The sequence below is a fragment of the Oryzias latipes genome, chromosome 20, assembly GCF_053564925.1.
Source record: "Oryzias latipes strain Hd-rR chromosome 20, Olatipes_Hd-rR_3.1".
Lineage (NCBI taxonomy): Eukaryota > Metazoa > Chordata > Actinopteri > Beloniformes > Adrianichthyidae > Oryzias > Oryzias latipes.
This window is the reverse complement of record NC_136256.1, coordinates 19,644,135-19,656,732: the sequence shown is the minus strand read 5'-3', so window position 1 is coordinate 19,656,732 and position 12,598 is coordinate 19,644,135. Positions and strand designations below refer to the sequence as shown.

Genomic DNA, 12,598 nt, shown 5'->3' with positions numbered 1-12,598 from the left:
AGGAATTACTTTAAACATATTTAATCTTCTCAAAGTTAATTTTAGGCATTAAAAGAAGTACGTAGGATGCACAAGTCATAAAACATGGTCTAAAAACCACTGTTTTAACTGTAACCTCAGAGTTAGAGCTCTCCCACCCGGGAAACCCACTATGATCCAACTGTACAGAGACTGATTGAAACAACCAATCTGCAGGCTGCCAACAGGGGGGGGAGGTCCATCATCTAGTGCACTTAGCTGGACCTCAGCATCAGCAAAACCAAAGAAATGATCGAAAATCAAGGATCAAAGCCTTCTGGCTTTTTTACAGCTGAAAAAAATGTCAAGCTGGAAGGCGGATGGTTCACATTTCGGCAGAGCTCACATGTTCTGTTAACATTAAACATTAAATGAGAAGAAAAAGAGGATTTTTTTTCTTAGTTAAGGTATAAACACCTTTCTTAAGAAGACCTCATAAAAGTCTAATTCTAACCACAGAGATTCAGCTAACGTCTAGCTGCAGGTGTGGCATGAGTGCTACACTGAAAGAGCAAGAGGAATGAGTGGTGGTGCAGGCATCGCACCCTTTTCCCTGTCTTTTTTTAAGCTCCAAAAACTCTTTCGCCTGTTTATTCAGCTCTCCATACCCACAATACCTATATTTGCTTTCTCTGGACAGTTCAAGTTTGTCTAAAACTAGGTTGTCTTTGTTTAGTTTGTCCTTGTAAAATGTTCTACATTTATTTACTTAAGGGTTGAAGTATGGACTTTTATGATGCTTTACAGTTATCATAAAAATGGCTTTTCTTTATGACAGCACAATGACTATTTTGAGGGATCATCATCATCATGGCGAGGCTTCGTAAACGAAGATTATGAAGAAGGCTGTCCACGTCTTCTACAAGCTCGCTCGTGGCTGAGCAATCCAATATGGGAAAGGCAGATCCTGCAGCAGAGGCTGCAGGTGAAAGTCTGTTCTGGATTCGGTGCAGTCGTGAGGCCGGCTATTCTCATTTGCCGTTTGTCTTTTAGCCTAGTCCGTCGCTTGTCTTCAAAAGAGGAGACAGCGTCTTTGATGTACTGGCGCCAGGTGTCACGGTCTTTTGCCAAAGTAGACCACTGACGATGGTTGATGTTACAAGCACCAAGGGATTTCTTAAGAGAGTCTTTGTATCTCTTTTTTGGTGCCCCTCTATCTCGCTGGCCTGATGCAAGTTCGCCATACAGAGTGATCCTTGGCAGTCGGTGGTCCTCCATCCTGTGTACATGCCCAGCCCACCGCAGTTGCGACTTAAGAAGCATGGCCTCTATGCTTTGGATGTCTGCCCTCTCGAGGACTTCAACATTGGTGACAAAGTCGCTCCAATGGATGCCAAGAATGGTGCGTAGACAGCGCTGGTGGAAACGTTCGAGGACTCGCAGATGGTGCTGGTAAGTGACCCAAGACTCAGAGCCGGAAAGAAGGGTGGTCACCACAACTGCCCTGTATACACTGATCTTGGTGGGTTTTTTCAGGTGCTTGTTGTTCCACACCCGACTGTGGGGTCTGCCAAAGGCACTATTCGCCTTGGCGAGCCTGTTGTCTAACTCTTTGTCGATCCTGGCATCTGAGGTAATTGTGCACCCCAAGTAGGTGAACTGCTGGACAGCTTTTAGTTCTGTCTCTCCAATATAGACATGGGGAGGCTGGTACACTTCCCGAGGTACTGGCTGGTGGAGGACCTCTGTCTTCTTTAGACTAACTTCAAGTCCGAAGAGCTTGGCAGCATCTGCAAAGCAGGAAGTTAGTCGCTGAAGTGCTCTCTGGGTGTGAGCTAGGAGAGCTGCGTCATCGGCAAAGAGGAGGTCACTGATCATTTACTCACGGGTCTTGGTGTGAGCCTTCAGTCGTCTCAGGTTGAACAAGCTGCCATCGAGGCGGTAGCGAATGTACACGGCATCCTCGTCATCTGGGCCATCAGTGGCTTGCTTTAGCATCATGCTAAAGAAGATCGTAAAAAGAGTGGGTGCCAGGACACAGCCCTGTTTTACGCCGTTGATGATGGGGAAAGTGTCTGAAAGGTCGCTATTTAGCCTGATCTGGCCGCTCTGGTCTTCGTGCAGCTGAACAACCATGTTGAGGAATTTGGGTGGGCAGCCGAGACGTTCCATGATCTGCCACAGGCCTTTTCGGCTCACAGTGTCAAACGCGTTGGTCAGGTCGACAAAGGTTACATAGAGTGCCTTGTTCTGCTCACGACACTTTTCTTGAAGCTGTCGGAGGACAAACACCATGTCAGTTGTGCTCCTGTTGCTTCTGAAGCCACATTGGGATTCTGGAAGATGGTCTTTGGCAATGGTGGGCACAAGTCTGTTGAGTAGGATTCTTGCGAGGATTTTCCCTGCGATGGAGAGTAGGGTAATCCCTCTGTAGTTTGAGCAATCAGACTTTACTCCCTTGTTCTTGTAGAGGGGGATGATGACTGCATCACGGAGATCTTGCGGTAATTTTCCCTGCTCCCAGCAGCAGATAAACAGTTCATGGAGTTTGGAGTGTAACGCTGGGCCACCATGCTTCCATAACTCTGGTGGGATGCCATCAACTCCTGCTGCCTTGCCACTTTTCAGTTGCTTAATGGCTTTTAAGGTCTCATCCATAGAAGGCGCCTCGTCCAGTTCCTCCTTGAGTGGTTGCTGGGGAATACGGAGAATTGCTGACACGCCAACCACACGATCAGCGCTATAGAGGGCTCGAAAGTGTTCAGTCCAGCGGTCCAAGATGGAAGTTTTGTCTGTTAGAAGCCTCCGTTCGTCTGAGCTGCGCAAGGGACTCTGGATTTGGTGCTTGGGCCCATACACTGCCTTAAGGGCTTCGTAGAACCCCCTGAGGTCGCCAGTGTCTGCACAGTGCTGAGTTCTTACTGCAAGGATGGTCCACCACTCGTTCTTGATTTCTCTGAGTTTACGTTGGGTGTTGCTGCACGCAAGACGAAAGGCAGCCTTCTTCACAGGACAAGACGGCTGGGCTAGATGAGCCTGATGAGCTGCTCTCTTGTTTGCAAGCAATTCCTGGATTACCAGATCATTTTCATCAAACCAGTCTTTGTTCTTTCTGCTGGAGAATCCAAGTACTTGCTCAGAGGTCTGCAGGATAACAGATTTGAGTTGCTCCTAGAGTGGTACAGGGGAGGGATCACTTGGGCGGCTGGTGTCTTCAAGCCTGGACTGTAGACTTGCTTGGAATTTTGCCTTGGTTTCAGCTGACTGTAAGCCGCTGATGTTCAATTTCTTCTTTAGCGCTCCACCTTTCTTGGGTTTCGGCTTGAAATGGAGATTGAGTTTGCAGCGCACAAGGCGGTGGTCTGTGTGGCACTCTGCGCTGGGCATCACTCTGGTGTGCAAGACATCTTTGGTATCTCGCTGACGCACTATGATGTAATCGATGAGGTGCCAATGTTTTGACCGAGGATGCATCCAGGTAGTTTTCAGACTGGCCTTTTGCTGAAACAAGGTATTTGAGATGGTGAATTGGTGCTCGGTGCAAAGCTCCAGCAGCAGGCGCCCGTTGTCGTTGCAGCTGCCAACACCGTGTTTGCCAAGTGCACCTTTCCAGGCTACTGAATCTTGGCCAACTCTGGCATTGAAGTCGCCAAGGATAATAACCTTGTCGTCTGCTGGGACACTTTGCAGGAGGTTGCGGAGATTGGCATAGAAATTTTCCTTTTCTGCAGCTTCCGCTTGGAGAGTTGGAGCATATATGCTGAAGAGGGTTGCATGGTACTTGTTTCTTAGTGGTAGGCGCATGGAGATGATGCGGTCAGAGTGGCCAGTTGGAAGGTTTTCCAGCTTTGAGGCGATGGAGTTTCTAACAAAGAAACCGACTCCAGAAAGGCGTCTCTCTGTTTCCGGCCTGCCAGACCAAAAGAGGGTGTAACCTGCGCTATTCTCTCTAAGACTACCTTCCCCTGGGAATCGGACTTCACTAAGGGCTGCAATATCGATGGAGAGTCTTGATAGCTCATGCGCGATGAGAGCAGAACGACGTTCGGGACGACTGCCTGCGTCCAGCATGGTTCTGATGTTCCAACATGCCACTTTTAAACCTTTTACACCTTTTGAGGTAGGTGGGAACCTTTTTTTCCTTGATGTTCGACCGCTTCGAAGATGCCCGTTGACCGCGGCTAGCCAACAGGGTATGGGAGGAGATGAGCTTTGTTTAGGCCACCTTTTCTAGGCCCCTCTCCATGTGGAGCAAGCAGTGCGTCCCTAAAAAAGGCTGCTTGGTCGTTCAGGGTGTTGCCGAGTGTTGCCGTCATCTCCTTGCTTCAGCAACAAGCGACCAGTATCCTGAACCGCCTGCATGCAGGATTGGAGCTGCGGCTGCCAGTGGCATCTTCCACCTGCCGTTTTTGCCCCTTTCCCATCGCTACAGGACTTGAGGAGTAAGTGGCACATGGACGTGGACTTGTCCTTCGAGCCTACGCAGTGGGATTTTAAGGTGAAGTGCAGTGTGCGCGGTACTGGCCCCACCCTTTACACCCGTGGTTCGTCTGTCGTGGCCTAGCAAGCTGGGACGGTGACAGCGAGGTCCACGGATCGTAGGTTTTATATCAGACTGTCCGTGTCCTAGCCTCTGGCTCAAAAACCTTCCTCGGAGGCGCGAGAAATATGTTGGCCGGTGACCTCAGGATGAGGTTCATACGCCCAGTGGCACATGCCACAGAAACATGATGCCGACCAGAAATCGATGGATCCCATGCAGACATTTCTGGGATTGAAAGATTTATCGTTACCCTGATGAGGGAGGCTAAGGGTGTACTAGCACTTGCCCGAGGTGCACACCCAGGCTAGTGGAGGGAAGGAGACGCCTTACTACTCCATTCTAGTCTAGCTCCAAGCTAGATCTAGCCACTGCCCTTTGAGGGATATCAAACTGAAAAACAAGCATTTACTTATTATTTTATCCAATATGCAATGAAAATGAAAGCAAAGAAAAAAGCCCCAATGGAGCCTTTTGCTCTTATAAACTTCAGGATCTTAAGAAAAACGAAAAAAATGTATGTTCTGTCCACACCTGTTCTGAAAACCAAGAATTTTTAAGATGGAGATCCTAGCTTTAAATATTTTTTTTACTATTTGAGTAAAAATAGCCAATGTTTTTCTCCGAAAAGATTGTAAAATGAGGATACTTGTACTTTCATTTCTTTTCTCGCAAAACATTAGAAATCCAAATTAAATAAAATGTTGTGTCACTAATATTCAGAGCTGCCTTTATGTTGCTTCCTATTCCTAAACATATAGTGTGTTTGTGCCATGCGAAAACAGAAATTTATCCAGTTTACTTCTTTAAAAGACAATTCACTCTGACAGAATATTAGGTTTAATAACTATGGGAGGGAAAAAAATCTGTAACACTATAAAAATTAAAAATCGAATGGACCAACCTTACAATGTAGGTTAAAAAACTTTCTTCCAAAGTAATTTAGTTGATTCTAGCGTTTAATTCTTTATCAACCAAACTAAGCAAACAAAACAGCTGCAGTCGTGGCGATATTTTTAAAACGATGCTTTCCAAATGTGCTTCACTGATTGGTTGAGCACACAGTTAAGGGGTTAATTGCATCTCGTTCTTATATTAATGTAAAATCAGCACTTTCTTTAAGAATCTTGTGATTCACTGTCTTGCAAAGAAATCAATTTGTTATGATTAACTTAGAGCATTTTATTTATTATAGAATCTTGACGATATTTAATAATCTTTCATTCTGGTCTGATGATGTTCTCTCTGTGGTTTAAACTCATCTCATTATTTAGAGCAGTAAAACTGTGCAGACTTTCTGTGAAACTACAAAATTACAGCCTTCCCTTTTTTGCAGTGAAAGCAAAACTGAGTTAAGAGCCATTATGAAATATGTATGTGTGTGGGATAGTTTGAATAAAGTAAAAAACCCTGCTCAAACCTATTATCAGTCGGTTTTTGGAGTTGTTGTGCTTTGTTTCATGCAGCCTAATCCCTGGCTGTTGGAAATGTGTATTGTGTGGCTGCCATGACTCCTCTCCAGCCAAGCTGGGAGGACTACAAGTGGATTAAAATTCCCCTGTGTTTTACAGCCACCCAGCAATCGCACAGAGGAATACATTATCTCTTGAAACACAGCGAGACCTAAAAACATGTTGTATGTCTGATAATAATTGCATATATGAACATATAAGAAGTGTAAATGATTAAAAAAATACATTTCTTAGATGAGTAAATTGTCTGTATGATCTGGTGCTTCAGCGATCTGCTGAAAGCTTTAGTCTGTAGTGAAATAAAATGGTTGGATCTGAGAAAACATCAATTGTATTTTGAACAATGGAGGCAGTGTGGAAGCTCAGCTGTCACTCATAATTCTCCTGGCCACTTTTGCATAATTTAAAGTCTTGTTCTAATTATTACTGCGGTGTTACACACAACAATTGTGCAGCCATTATTTGTTTTTCTTTTTACGATCTTTTAATGGTTCTATGATATTGCCAAATATCTAAGTTATATTCGCTGTACAGAATAAAAGGACAATGGTGACGTGTGCACATAAAAATCCTTTTTCACTGGAGCCAAACTCCACAAGCCGTGGTCTCCCTTTCTCATTTTGATGGACATCAAACCAGCATTTGTTTTTCCATATTTCTGATATTTTGCGCATTTCGATTTTTTTCTGTCCTTGCACCTAATGTCCCCAACAAATCGTTATTCTGTTTACAGTTATGCTGCCAACATAGCAACTTATCCTTAGTAAGTTTAAAGATTCAAACTTTTCAAAGAAAGAAAAAAAAACTTGCAACTCACACATAATTTTTTGGCATGTTACTGAAGGCAATTAGAAATGAAGCTTATTTTATTCTTGCTTTTTTCCAGTGGATGCCGATGTTGGCCTCTCCCAGATCCCAAAACCCTTTAAGCATGAATTTTATGTAAAAACTACAGACTTTCTGGAGGACTCGCCCTCCCACACTCATCCCTCCTAGCTACAATCAGAGCAGGGGAAGCTCACCCCGCTACCAGTTGAAATCCATTTTTTACATTTTAAATAGCATTTTTTTGCTGAAAATGTCACCTATATTTGTGCCATTCACCTCAAAAACTGTACATGCTCACTCTGCATCATTGTGTGTTGTGTATTTTACCCTTTATATGGCTGTTCAATATTTCAGAAATATAAATTTATGCTAAATGGATTTATCTACATTTTTTATGTTAACTTTTTTTTAGTTTTATTTAACCTTTTATGGTACATTGTTCATATGGTACTTCATTGTTAGCCTATATACATCTTTACCACCATCTTTCTCTGGTAATTGGTTTTAAAAGTAACATAAAGTCAAAGATCTCGGCCAAGAAGTCATTGATATAACCACTAACCTTTCAGTCTAATCCAATAAAAGACCTTACATGTAAACATCTATGGATGTAAAAATGCAAACAGCAATGTAACAAAAATGCTATCAATTCCTTCTTTCTGCTTGTAACATTTGTGGAAAATTTAACAGTAATTTGGATTTTTCAAACCTTATGACATTAGTTTAGGAAAAGTAGACAAAGATTTTTTTTTTATTATTTACTAAATCCTGTAAATAACATACTATTGATTATTTTGGTGCTTCCTCATAAATTTGTATCAATTTGATTCAACCGAAAAAAAAAAAAAACATCTTAAGGAATCATTAAATTAAATTTCAACATTTTAAGAAGAGTTAACGGACAAAAGCCCTAACACTTTACACTTTGATCAGACTTGTGTTTCTTTCAGAAAAATTTGAATCAAGGAGCAAATGTTGTTTTCTTAAGGAGAACTACAACAGTTTTATTCACAATGGGATTGAGGAAAACAGGATTGTTCTTGCAGATGAATTAACAGTAGACCTCCTGCTGCTCAGGCTCTCTACTCACTTGCCTTTTAGCTAACTTTCTTGCTCACACCAACGTCCTACGTGTCCTGTTTGTGAACCTCCTCTTTGGTCTCGGTAGCTCCAAAACAACATTGGCTGGTCTCAGCACAGCCTTGTGTATCTTTCCTTTCACTGTCACACTTCACACCCGAAACCTGCTCAGCCTCTTAGCTGGTAGAGAAAAGATGAGTGGTTCAATTGCCCACAGAGTGGTTGGTGTTGTTAATACCCCTCATGAGAGGCAGAGGTAAAAAATTTGACCGAGCGTGTTCCTGTGACAACATTTCTTTCGTTCTGGGCAGCTGTGGCCCAACAGTAGGGTGTGCCTCAAATGGGCCTGACCCTACTGAGGGATGGTGGTTTTCTGACTTGGCACAACACTTGGCCGAGAGAACTGCAACTGCGGTGCAAGGATGTTTTATCTAAAGACTGCTTTCTGCCTTCTATGGCGGTTTCAGAAATGTAGGGCTTTCAAAAAGATTACACTGTGGAGTTCAACAGGAGCATTTCAAATGTTTACCCAAGGACAGAGCCCCGGCACTCTCACGAAAACAGAGCTGAATTTAGCTTCAGCGGGTGTCCAGTGTAAACATGTGCAGGAGCAGAAATGATAGATCACATTTCTGGGGCAGGATTTTCTCTTTTTCGCCATGTTAGACCATAAATACAAAGCCTCTAAAGGTAAAATACTGTACTAATACAGTCTTCGTTTAATATGTGTTCCTGAGAGGAGACTTGAGTGCTTTTAAAGGTTATAAACTGTGGAATAAACATTTTTTTTCACAGGCCAGACGGAGCACCGTGTCTCCCTGGAGGTGCAGCGTCAGACTTGTTTTAAAGCCGCAGAAAGAGCTCAGCTTTTATCATCCCTGAACAGCAAACACGTCGTTAAAAAGATGGGAGTGAAAACAGGAGAATAGACAAATGGCCTCACATCATTCATAAATGCAACAGGCAACAGCTAGCATGGCGAAAGCTTTAATTAGGCATTCAGGGATGATCCCTTTAAATTTATAGGCCTCCAAGGTTTTTGGAGCTTGATTTGTAAAACAGGAACTTCTCTCTATTAATGTCCAAGGTCAGCCATGTTCTTACTGTGTTTATTTTAATTGATGACAAGCTGCCTGTGGAATTAGGATTGACTTGTCATGCGTAGACTTCTGTTTTTCATGGACTTACAGCTAAAAAAAGAATAAACTTTTTATTTTATTTTCAAGTGTCATTGTATTGAAAGTGTGTCTTTGCTCAAGCACTCTTCATCACCCAAGATTTAAAGATTTTTCTTTGCAAGTATTTGTGGCTGGTTTTGCATGATTCACTAAGTGCCTCGGGGGCTAAAATACATGTGCCTTTCTTTGCTTGACTTTTGACAAGAAATAATTGGGAAACAGGCGTGGATGAAAGTCTGAGGTAGCCTTGCTTTATGTTCCTTTAATCCCAGCTTGTTTTTGGAACCCCCCCCCCCCTTTCCCCAGGAGTACTCTACTCACATAAGCATGAACAAATTGCTGCCATTCTTACTGTTGCCCATTACCACAGGGCTGTATTTAGAGTGAATTGACTCTTCGTTTATGCAAGCGCCACATATTATTGAAACCACCGGCAGAAAAGCCATTCATGCTTTGGAATTGGTTCCACGTGTTGCCATTGATCCTGAACCCGGCTGCTCCGAGGAGCGGTGAGTTAGAGGGCTGGCAGACAGCAGACTGGCACGGATTGTAAATATTTATATATGCTGTCATTTTGTCTTTGTGTCAAGTGTCAGAAAATCCCACAGTATGGAAGCGATGGACTGTTCTATTTTTGAGGTGGAGGAAGACGGGAGTTAAGACGTTAAGCTGGTTCTGAGGGAAAGGCGAATACACATGCATGTGTTTGCTGGTTTCATGTTGGTCCAGAGCCTTGCCAATCCACATGTGTGTGAATCTGCACATGAACACGCCTTTCGGTCTCATCAGGAGCCAATCCCCATGATTGAGTCAGCTCCTGTGCGAGGATGGCCTTGATGGGATTACATTATCGCAAGCGTTTAACATGCAGCTGATGTGAGTCCATAAAACATGCAAAGCAGGAACGGAATCGGTGAAGAGAATTACAGCACATGCCATACACATTAACATGGTGTTGTTCTATATTTAATTTCAAGCGGGTTAAGGATTGAGTTGATTTGTTGGGGCTGTCTTTGATGCAAAAAAAGTCTCAAACTAAAGCAACATTTTTCTGTCACTGTTGCATCCCAATAGTTAAAAAAGTACAATCCCTACTGAGTGTGACTTTAAGAAGTTGTGTATGTTCAGCTGTACAGGCCCATCCCCCCCCCCCGTTATGAATGTTTATGAAGGGCTCCATGGCCTCGTCATAAAGGCCATAAATCCTTTGAAGGCTGTTGTGTTCAATTAGAACCTTTTGCCCCCTTTTGCTCACTCTCTAAATATCCTCTCTTTTTGTCTCTCGCACGCACTCCATCACCCCCGCGAGAGAGCCTCCCCCTGGTTAGCCTGCGAGATTTATGGGGGGAAGCTGGGGTTTGTCAAGTTCTGCCTTCTCCCTGGGGGACTTTGGGGGTGTCGCATCTATATTTGTATGCCAGGGATGTTCTCCATGGCGTAAAATGCAAAACCCAGTGGAGTCAAAGTGTTTGCTCATCTAAAACTTTGTGTCTTCACATGAAATAAACATTTTTTTATTGTAAATCAGATGAAATCTTGAAAGTGTAGTCAACTGTGACCTGCTGAATGTTTTTTTTTATTTACTGTGATGAATTTTAAAAAGTTGTTTGTGAGAAACTTGAAGAAAAACATGAGAGGGGGGGGGGGTTCCTCATCAGCTTGTCTTGTACAGATCACTGGAGACTTCAAAGAGAACAAGGAAAAGTGTCTTTTTCACATCAGATGATATTGTTTTGTTACAAGAGCTGCAGTTTTGTCCCATGACGTGAGTTGGAGGTGGCAGATGTTCTTTGGAGGTTCCTTTTTTTTTTTTTTCTTTGCCTCTGTTTGTCTTCATTTTGAACTGCTCTGAAATCCCACGTTTGTCACAGAAACTGGAGGTACTTGCTTTTGATGCAGTCTGAGGAGACAGAGCTTTGGGTTGAAACACTGTCTGACAGGTGTGCCTGAAGAAGCAGCTAATGTGTTTCAAGGAGGGTGTTCAAGCTGTCCTCTCCCTCTGTTCCTGTCCTGATGGGATGTGGGGGCTCTGTTGTAAATGAGAACTACAATTCCCTCAGAGATGTTTTAGCCTGCAAGTATATCTCAAATATTTTTACTATGATTTAAAACCAGTAGTAAAAATGATGACTTGTTAAGGATTTCATTCATTTAATGAACAGTAATATTCGGTTTGTAGTGATGAGCAACAGAAAGGACATGTCACCTCAATGACTGATTGACCACTCCTGACTAAACCTCTCGGGTAACCAGACAGTAGACAGTGTGTCCTCACGGCTTATTTGATTGGTCAGGGGTTAATGGGTTGGGCGCCAGAAGAGCAGGCATGTTGTGGATAAGATGTCAGTGTCTGCCTGGGACATCTCTTTATGACTTAGTGTTTGTATGTGTCCCCCACAGCACAGGGATGAACTGTGCCTCCATAACAAGTTTAAGTCTCATCCATCTTCATGATTTGTAAAAAATACACATTTTTTTCTGAAACCCATCCATCAACTGGCATGTACAAAGACAAAGAGCTTTCCTCTGAGACATAAACATGCCAGGTTCCTCTCTGTAGCGGGATTTAAAGAGAAAAGAAGAAGCGCATCCTACTCTGATCCATGTAAAGCAGGTTTTGATTATATCACTTTTGTTTGTTTCTTGACACAATTTTTTGGTATTAAAGCACACAGTTTAATCTGTGTAGTGATATAAGTTAAACAGTACAAGACTGAGGTCCCAAGGACTATAAAATATACAAGAGTATATTTTAGATAAAGTGATGTCCTCATCCATGTGCATGGATTTTCTGCAGCTACAAGAATATTTCTCCTAAAGTGTTTATGAACAGCTGCATGGTGGCGCAGTGGTTAGTGCTCTTGCCTCACAGCAATAAGGCCCCCGGTTTAAGTTTGCATGTTCTCCCTGTGCATCCATGGGTTCTCTTCAGGGTCTCCAGCTTCCTCCCACTGTCCAAAAACATGCTTCATAGGTCAATTGGCAACTCTAAATTGTCCTTAGGTGTGAGAGTGGGTGTGTGATTGCAGTCCTGCGACAGACCGCCTTTGCCCACAAGTGTCTGGGATAGGCTCTGACAGCCCGTGCCCCACGAAAGGGATAAAACAGCAGAATGAGCACATTTTAAAAAACTGCAGCATAATATTATATTTAGCAGGAATAACTGTCATTTAAGCCAAAAAAATGACCACTGTGATGTTTATTTTGTTTTGTATGATGTGAACTGAACTAGTTTATGATCCAAGTGAAGCCAGTAAACCTGTGAGCTCAACAGTAAATGTTCACGGCCAAAATGAAGATCCTAAAGATTTCATATACTAAATAATTGCAGGAAAAAAAATCAAATTTTCCATAAAACTAGTTGAAATTTCAGATTTTCTTTGAAATATTCTGGCAGGTGGACACCTTTTTTGGGAAACATTCTCTGAACTAACGATACAAGAAGAGACTTTTCATGAACTCACACAGCTTGGTAATGTTGGGGATGAGACTATTTTTCAATTCTGTGCAGTTACAACCAAACCTTCATGGATGCTTTTGAC

At 42.9% G+C, this 12,598-nt stretch overlaps 1 protein-coding gene across 7 annotated transcripts in view; it reads left to right on the top strand.

Annotated features, from left to right (window-relative positions):
• Positions 1–12,598, top strand: part of sema5a (sema domain, seven thrombospondin repeats (type 1 and type 1-like), transmembrane domain (TM) and short cytoplasmic domain, (semaphorin) 5A) — a 142,184-nt gene that overhangs the window by 35,378 nt on the left and 94,208 nt on the right. The window contains exon 1 of one of the 7 annotated variants that reach the window (XM_078938997.1): positions 1,272–1,410. The exons of the other annotated variants lie outside the window; for them this stretch is intronic. The gene's annotated coding sequence lies outside the window, so the exon portion shown is untranslated. Of the gene's footprint in view, positions 1–1,271; positions 1,411–12,598 lie in introns of those variants that run through there. 7 annotated transcript variants of the gene reach the window in all.